The sequence below is a fragment of the Cricetulus griseus genome, chromosome 2, assembly GCF_003668045.3.
Source record: "Cricetulus griseus strain 17A/GY chromosome 2, alternate assembly CriGri-PICRH-1.0, whole genome shotgun sequence".
NCBI classification, from domain to species: Eukaryota; Metazoa; Chordata; class Mammalia; order Rodentia; family Cricetidae; genus Cricetulus; species Cricetulus griseus.
This window is the reverse complement of record NC_048595.1, coordinates 364,448,811-364,456,841: the sequence shown is the minus strand read 5'-3', so window position 1 is coordinate 364,456,841 and position 8,031 is coordinate 364,448,811. Positions and strand designations below refer to the sequence as shown.

General features: G+C 43.3%; 1 long non-coding RNA gene across 1 annotated transcript; it reads right to left on the bottom strand.

Moving 5' to 3' along the window:
* Positions 1-492: 492 nt before the first annotated feature.
* On the bottom strand, positions 493-7,780 carry LOC113833954. The gene is made up of 2 exons (XR_003482135.2): positions 5,602-7,780; positions 493-1,545 (listed from the first exon to the last, which is right to left on the bottom strand). It is a non-coding gene; the product is annotated as an uncharacterized LOC113833954 (long non-coding RNA).
* Between the last annotated feature and the right edge of the window lie 251 nt (positions 7,781-8,031).

The following is an 8,031-nucleotide window of genomic DNA, read 5'->3' as shown; positions in this document are numbered from 1 at the left end:
TGGGAGCCAGTGAGAGGCCAAGAGGCAGAAGTTGCCCTCAGTGTGACATCCTAAGATCCTTTTGAACATATGGAAAGTCTCCGGGGGACCATGGGGACATATAGCAGGTAAAGTAGAAAGCCTAAAAACCCAAGAGGAGAAACTCTCCAAGGCTTTGCCTGGATGTTGCTATTTCTGGTGAGGGGAGGTGGGGGGTGAAATGACACAGAGAGAAGATGACCATGCACTCTTCAGGGACATGACAGCCATGGGCTCTGAGGGAGATGATAGTGTCATAACCCCTGAAGTGAGAATATGGTCATGTGATCTGCGGGTAGTCGATGGTCATGGGCTTTGATTCCTTCTAGGCACTAAACTCAGGTTAATTCTGTAACATTCAAACAGCAAACCAAAGCACATTTAAAACATAAGGTCCATTTTTATCATTTGTAAAATACTTTCTCGTTGCAAAATATCCTATATTTGAGTGATTCACAGTTTCTATCCAGGAAATGAATGCATGCTTTCATTTTCATTTTATTTTAGTCACTTTTGAAAGATCAGCTTATAAGTACATTTTCCCTTAGGAGAAAGAGACCTTTCCTCATGTCTAGTCACTTTGTATTATGACATCTGACAATTTATTGGTCTTAGATTTGGTGATAACCCAAGATGCAATTGAAGTTGGGTACCCATCTGACTGAAGAGTCCATCGTGTGGGGACTGAGCAGGAGGCAGGGGAATAATTCATGCACATTGCTTACTAGAGCTCATTTTATCATGTTTACACCAGTATCGATCAAACATAGAAGAATCTAGAAAACTTATGAGAGTCATAACTTATTTCAGCAGACAGCTTTGTTTCTAATGCAGATTGAATCATGGGGAGGGGGCATGCGCTGAGAAGCCCACAGTAGGCGTTTCATCTGGTAATGATGGCCTCTTCCCTGCTGGCCCATGGGAGCATCATAAGGCTGTTGTCTCTTCAAATGACGTGTGAGGAGGGAGAAGAGCAGCAGATGCTCCCCCCAGATTTAGACTGTAGAGAAAGCTGACATTCAAGCAGCATTAAATGTCGGTCTGCAGCCAGGTGTGTGATTCTCCTCTTGCTTCAGATGGTCTCTGCAGGAAAACTGCACATGGTGCTGGGATTTTATCCCACAGGGTCACAGGGCACCTGAGAGGACATCTGAGGTTGACTCTGACTTCCATAAATGCATGCATACATGTAGACACATCCTCTCTCTCTCTGTTTCTCTCTGAAAACATTCATTTTGGCTGTCATTTTAAATCTGCTTTTTTTCTGGGCATAGGATTGTAGTTCAGCCTCTCTTCTTTAAAGTGTCACTCATTGTCTTCTGTCTTCTACTCATCTTACTTAAAAGCCAGTGTCAGGCTTTCTGTTGCTCATTTGAAGGTGGTGAGGGGAGGGGTGTCACTCCACCCCCAGCCCGGCTGCTTCAAGATCTCTGATTTCTTCCTTTTCAAATAGCTGCTTGGCTATGATCTGCCAAGGTGCTGTTTTCTCTGTATTTTCTCTGCTTGGTAGGTGCACAGCTTCTGGATCTGTGGGATGACATCTTTTAGAAGCTTTGGCAAATCTTCAGCCAACTCTCTCTAGATACTTCTTTGGGATTCACTCTTGACCTTTTTTCCCTGGAACAAATGCTGCTCTTGTGTTTACACTTTACACCTTGTCTCCAATACTTTTTTTCCCCTTTAACCTTCCTATTCCTTTTCTTCATTGCACTTGACTCCAGCTGATTCTTCATCTTGGTATTTTTTTACCCTACAAATCCCTCTCCATGTGTCTTGCCTGATCTTCAGTCCAGGTATCATGTTCTTTTTGAATTTTATTACATTTCTTCAGTTGTGAATCAATTGATTATTTTTACAAAGTCAAATTATTTTGCTAGTTTAGTTGTATTTTATAAATATCCCTCTTTTTGGTCAGTATACCCAATCCCATTTTGAAGTCCCTTTTAAAGATCTACACTATCTGGTAACTTGTGCACCTGTTTCTCAAGTTTGAGACTTGGGGTCTCATCCACCTCACTTGTGCCTCATTGCTGGGTGTTCTCTTTGAGAATCAGAGAGCCAGCATGCTGCTGCCTTCTCCTATGGAGGGCTCAGCTTCCACAGCAGGCATTGTCATGGGCATTGGTGATAGATAGTTAAGCAGGAACTGGGGCAGAGTTGAGATTCTCACAAGTCTTTGCTGCAGCCCTTAGCCCAGGGGTCAGCCTCTACTGGTCCCATGTGGTAGTGTGGGTGTTTGTGGATGTTCTCTCCTGGGCTGTGCCATCCCAGCTCCTATCTGTGCAACCTTTCAAATACTGTTCTGTTTGGGTGCTCAGTCTCACTCTCAAAACTACACTCGGTTTCTAAAAATGTCTTGGGGATGAAACCTGCCCAGGATCCCAGTCTATGGTTCACGAGGAGCCATCCCCCACCTCTCCTTCTCTGTCTCTCTAGCTTATTGGATGGTGGATACTTCTGCATTTCTTCCCTTCAGCAGAAGTTCTGTCAACCCCATGACCTTGTCTTCTGCCTCATGCCCTGCTTCCAGCACTGGTGAGGCTTTCAGGTGGCAGCAGATGTAAAATGCCTGAAGTTGCTATTTGGACTTTTCATCGTCAGTTAGTATATGAGCTCTCATGGGTCTTCAAAGATATTACTCTCATTTTTAGAAAAGGAATCTTCTAGAACTTAACATAATAGCTGTATCTACACCACCCCACCCCCTCTTCCTGTCAAGCTCCTCCCATGTACCCCCTTCCCAAATCTGTGATCTCTTCTGATGGGGGATGTACTTCTGATACTTGTTTGTCTTATTGGTTGTTGAATAAAACACTGATTGGTCAATAGCCAGGAAGGAAGTATAGGCAGGGCTACTAGATGAGGAGAATTCTGGGGAGAGGAAGGGCCTGCTGGTTCTGTCATTTCTCACATTTTTTAGAAGTCACTTGCTCGAACTTCCTGTTTACTCAGTTAATATTATTTCCTTCTCGGGTCTCTGAGGAGACAGGCTTTATTTGTACAAGCAAGATATCACCACACTCTCCTTTACTGATTATTGTTAGACACATGCACACATGTGTGCACACACACATGTTTATAGCCTACTGAGTCTATTTAATGTAGCTCTTATGCATACCTGTCTTGGTCTCACCTCTTGGACCACTTACTGGGGAGCATTTCCCCAGGGGTAACTGACCCTCTTTCTCATCACTCATTAGCCCCTACAGCTCCCAGCTGGAGTGCTACCATGTGGAGTTTCCTCTGTCCATGTTGACATGTCAACTGGTGTTTTATCTAGGCTTTAAGTGATTCTTTCTGACACCTTGACCTATGCAATCCCTTTTAATATCTGTCAATAGGTGTCCAATTGCTCTTTGAAATTCATGTTACTTAGTTAGTACTTGAAATATACTGATTGAAAAGCTTTCTCCCTTGATTAGCATTAAATATTACTTAACCGTTTTAATTGATTTTGCAAATTTTTCCCCTGGGTGAAGCATCTGATTGGTTCCATTAACATGACACGGAGAGTTGTTTAAAATAGTTTTATTTCTATTTTCTAATTTAGCTGTGCACTAAAAACATGAAAAATTACCTTGTCCTCAAATTATATATACTGAATCATTTTACTTCATCTAGAAAATTATATATTGTTGAGTATAGAATTTGTGTGTAAAGAAGGTAAATATTTAGATCCATCAAAATATTCCATTAATTTGATGAGTTACATTTGTATACTCATTTACAGGATGGACACACAGAAATTGATGTCAGGGTTGACTCTTAAGTGTCTCAAATTAGGAAACTACTCTCAGTTCCTGGGGGCTCTCCTACTTAGAGTGAGCTGACGCAGTTAAACTACTCAGGTGCCAGCCTTCCCTGTTGCTAAACTGTGAAGGGTGCTAAAGAGGGAAGGAGGTCAAATGGCACAAACAGGGGATTGACAGCTCAGAGATAGCTGCGATTAAATTGCCAGTACACTGTCCAGTCTGACATAGCCCCATGCCAGCGATTCATCACAAAGCAACCACCTTGGTGTCCTTCTGCCCTCATGAGTATGCCTTCAATTTGAAATGTTGCACCCCTTTGGACCTTTGTTCCTTGAAAAATCAGACAGAATAGGTACACGATACTTGTTGAGTTTTCTAAAACACATTTGGCCTCCAAGTATCTTGTTTTTGATAAGTCACAGTGTCAGAAGTGAGAACACCACACGCTAAATTCTTCTCATATCAATAAGTTTGAATTGAATTCTGAGAGCTCACAGGGAGCGAGTGCATTGGCACTTGCCCTTTAGGACTGAAAGATGTAGGGATGGCCAATATCAGGACAGTTTGGCCTTAGGTTAGGGACCTTGAAAAGAATAGGAATAATACAGAAAAAAACGGAAAGAGAAGGTTACCATAATATCAATAGTTGAAGCAATACTTTTGAGGAAACAACTAACATGCTCAAGTTCCAGAGAGGTGCTCATTTGTTCCTAATCAAAACCACAGTTCTGGGGAACAAAGATGGTAATGTAGGTTATATGATGCAAGGATATTATATGCATGTAAAAATACCATGATAAAGTCCATTATTTTTTAATATAACATGTTATTATGAGATGATCCATACACTGTCCCCTACAACATGTATTAGAAAATAATGGATTATATATGTAACCATACATAATATATGTGGTAATATATATTTTAGGGATTGTAGAAAAATGTGGTTCTTCAATGGAAGATTTTCCTTTCAATTATTTTGGAGATAATTGGTTTAGATAGTTTTTCCATTCTATCTGGAGACTAAAGTTAGTTTGTAGCATCACCCGAAGGACATATCTACTTTGCTGGAACATTAGCTCCTTTGTATCACACCACAAACTACAGAAAATAAGTCTCCTGGAAATAACTCTATGGATGGAATCAGAGGACTTAGAGCAACAGGAAAGGGCCTGCATGTGGAGACACAGTTCCATCTGTGAGAAGCCCAGTGAGGCTCTGAGACTACAAATAAAGGGAATAATAGCTGATAGGCTTGTGCTCATCTTCAACCTAACTTTAATAGTGCCTTGAGGAAAGAGCCATGATCAAAATTAGGTGGCCTTCTTCCTGCCTTGTGTTAGCACTTCCTTGCAGGTGGTAGTGTGTGGCACTAGGTTCTCATGTTTTTAGCAGATGCCATCATGTGAACTGTGATTAATAAGACTAGAGTTTCCATATGGAGGACAAATTCCAAGGGATTGAGATGGGGATGTTCTCAATCCTCTGTGTTTTTCTTTGTGATTGACAGGTTATGAGGTACTTCTCTGTGCTTACAGTTATAAGATGTGTGTCCATCAAGGTCAGCTCAGGATGTCTAGATTGTCTACCATCTCAAACACTTAACTCCTTTATGATGAGAACATTCTAGCTGGCAGTGCAATGGCAATATGGTCAACTATAATCTTCTCTCTTTTTGGTGAAACAACACCAAAACCTCTCCTAGTTGGTGTGATAGTTGAGATCTTTGGAATTTGTGAATCCTCAGTTCCCTTTGGGGACACTGAATTTTGTTTCTTCTTCTTTTTCTTTGTTTTGATTCCCTGAGAGCAGTTACCAACACAATCCTTACCTCTTGTTACCACATGTGAAGTTTGTACTGACTTCTGCCTTCAGACACAGCATAGAGCTAGAGTTGCTGTTGACATGGTTTGACTGCTCAGGTCTATGGAAACAGTGGGCAGGTATGGTGATCTGCCAGTCCCGGGGATGTGCCCCTCTGGCAGATGAGAGGTCCAAGGAGAATGAATTAGTGGCTGTCTCTGATGGATGTCATTAGAAAGACAGGAAGCAGTTAGGGAAATAATTGGAGGCTGACAAAAGAACATCTGGTAACAGCATTTTATGACACCCTCCCCCTAAGAAAGCTACTTGCAAACTATAGACAATGCAAGAAAGCTTGGTTTATGCTAATCCCCCAGCGTTTGCCTTTAGCTCCCGATCTGAAGTGCAGCCGTGAATAGTGGGACACAGCAAATGGCATTTCTGTTTCCAAGGACACAGCCATCTTTCTCCTTTCCACATGTAGCACGCCAGGAAAGCCTCATTTCCAGCCCACTTCATGTCTTAGTACCGAGCAACTGAGCACCTTCACCATGTTTAGTGCCTGAGCCAGGTCAGATGAAAACAGGAAATGACAGCGACAGTGCCTCGGGATGATAGGTAACTCCCAGAGGAGGCATGCACAGTGGCGTGGGATGGATGTGCACAGAAACCATGCTGTGTTTACAGAAAATCATGCAGGGAGAGCAACACCGTGGGAAGAAAAAGGCATAAATGAGAATGAAGACCTGCTGGCTACCTTACAGTGAAAGAAGGCACAAACTAAGATCTGGGGGGAGAAAGGGCTGCCTGGACAAAGTCTTCAAACCATCCTCTCTGAGACTACACCAGACTGTCAGAGTGGTATGCCCATCCAGCCTTCATGCTTTCATCCTCACTAAGTCCAAGGTGGGGGAGACTTCTGCTAAGACATGTATGTATTGGTGGCTTCAAGTTTGAAATGTAGATATTTTTGTCTTTTCTAAAACATTGTCATGAGCTAAGAGAGCAATCCCTGCGCAGTGCATCTTGTAAAACCAACAGGTTTCTCTTTTCTTGAGTGCAGGGCTATCCTGCAGGCTGTTGAGGCACAGTGATAGCAATGGGTATTGTCTTGTTTTCTCCAGTACTGACCTGTGGACAGATACCAACTTATAAGGTGTGAGGCAGGCAGTTCTGGGAGTGTGGGGCTCCAGGATTTTAATTCCAATGGCTCTTTTAAGGACCCAGGTTAGGTCTGCCACATTAGAATCATCCCTAGCTAGTTACAGTCACCAGACAAGATGTATTTGAGGTTCAGTGTTGGCATAGCAGAGGCCTGAGAGGAAAAGAAAGATGAGTTGTGGATGCCCGAATAGCAGACCCCAGATGCCAGGTGCCGAGGCTCAGATGTAAAATGTCACCCACATACTCATGTGTCTTAACACATGGTTCCCAGATGGTGGTTCCCTTTTGGGAGATGTGGAAACTTGGGGAAGTGGAGCCATGCTGGAAGAAGTCCATCTCCGGGGGTGTGAGCCTGACCCCATTTCCTATCTGTCTTTGCTTCCTGATCTGTGTAATGTAACAAGCTTCACAATATGCTTCCTCCACAACAGCCAGAGCCCCAGCTGCTGTACCTTCCCCACCATGAATCTCAGAGTTAAAACAACTTCCCTCCTGCCCCAAATTGCTTCTTGTCAGGGTATCCTGGAAGTGATGATATTCAGCACAGTGGTTGTGCATGGAACGAAATTCCAGGTGTCTGCCCAGAACAGAGATGCCTCTGAAAGAAGAGTGGAGGCTGGGCATAGGGACAATGAGACCCTGTCTGATCCATCATGCTAAAATAAAGATAGATAAGCTTCCTATATTGTAAGATTGGCACAGCCAGAAATGCTAAGAACAGAGAGGAGGGCTGAGTCAAAAGTGTATACGAGGACCCTGGATTAGCTTGCTAAAGCTGCTGGGACAAAGTGCTGCAGTCTGTTGTCTAACCAGAGAGGACTTACTTTCTCAGCTTTGAGGCTGCAGGATGAGAGCCAGGAGGTGGCAAGTGCTGTTTCTTCCCAGGCCTTGCTTCCTTGTGGGTGGCCGACAGCCTTCTCATGCTGTGAGGATGCTCTTCTCTGCCCTTTGTGTCCTGCTTGGGTTCCTTGTAAGCTCACCAACCATGCTGGGTTTATGCTCACATTAAAGGCCAAATTTTAGTGGGATTATTTTTGCAGTAACTTGCTCCAATATAGCAGTCTTCTGAGATTCTAAGGCTGCAGGGGCTCAGGCCAGGATTCAGCATAGAACTGGTACAATGAACCTCATGAAAGGACTCATGGCGGGGCTGGGGTCAGATCTGCATGTAAGTTCCAGGACTGTCCCCTCTACTGCCCTTGGGGATCCTCATGAGCAGGGTTTTACCTTTGAATGTCCATCTATTCCTTAAACGTGACCTTCAGATGCTTTCATAGTCACAGATTGTTAAAAT